This window comes from Arachis ipaensis, chromosome B03, assembly GCF_000816755.2.
Source record: "Arachis ipaensis cultivar K30076 chromosome B03, Araip1.1, whole genome shotgun sequence".
NCBI classification, from domain to species: Eukaryota; Viridiplantae; Streptophyta; class Magnoliopsida; order Fabales; family Fabaceae; genus Arachis; species Arachis ipaensis.
In genome coordinates, this window is record NC_029787.2 from 9514189 (window position 1) to 9515262 (window position 1074).

Here is a 1074-nt window from a genome sequence, read left to right on the forward strand (position 1 = left end):
ATGCTACACGTTTAAATATTTTTTATCCAAGTTTTATCCAAGTAGGTCAAATACCAATAAAAATATTTCTCATTAAAAAAATGTCATTACACGCGCTTTATCTTCTTCTCCTCCCCACGCTTCTTCTTCTTATTCTTCTTTCAAATACACACATACGTCGTCATCTTCTTCTTTCAAATTCACGTATACCTCCTGCTCCTCCTCTGCGCACGTAGATTCTTCTTCTGCTCCTCCTTCTTCTCTTCTTTTTCTTCTTTTTCTTCTCTTTTATTATCGTCATCACTAATAACACCAACATTTTTCTAATTGATTATTTTTTCAATTGAATTGAATGGAATGCAATTGTTAAATTGAATTGATAATCTCTAAATTGTAGGCAGAGGTGTTTCGAATTTGATTTTATATAATGGGTTATGTTTTGTTCATTCAGTACTATACAATTGTTTCACCATGAGTATGTGTTCGGTTCATTAAGCAGAAAGCTGTTTGAATTTGATTTTATATAACGGATTATGTTACATTTATTCAGTAATATACAATTGTTTTACCATAATAACGGATTATGTTCATTAAGCAGAAAGCTGTTTGAATTTGAATTTATATAATGGATAATGTTCCATTCATTTAGTACTATATAATTGTTTCACCATAATAACATGTTCCGTTTATTTCTGTTCTGCACAATTCAAAACTATTTCTCATCACCTTCTACTGCTTCTTCACCAGGAAGAGAAAGAGGAAAAGAGGCAACAACAACGAAAGAATGAGTGAATGACGATAAGGAGAAAACACGTGAAGAAAAATGAACACGAAAAAGAAGGAGGAGGAAGAACGCGAAGAAGAAGGCGAAGAACAAGAAGACGCTCCGTAGGTAAACGAGCGTGAGAAGAAGAAGAAGAAGAAGAAGCGCGGGGGAGAAGAGAAGAAGTGTGAGGACAGAAAAAAGCGGAAAAAATACGTCACCTAAATTTACTTTGATAAATTTGGATGTCAAAATTGTTTGAACGTGAATAATATCTCTTTTAATAAACACTAAAAATAAAAATATTATATATATGTATTTGTATGATCAAA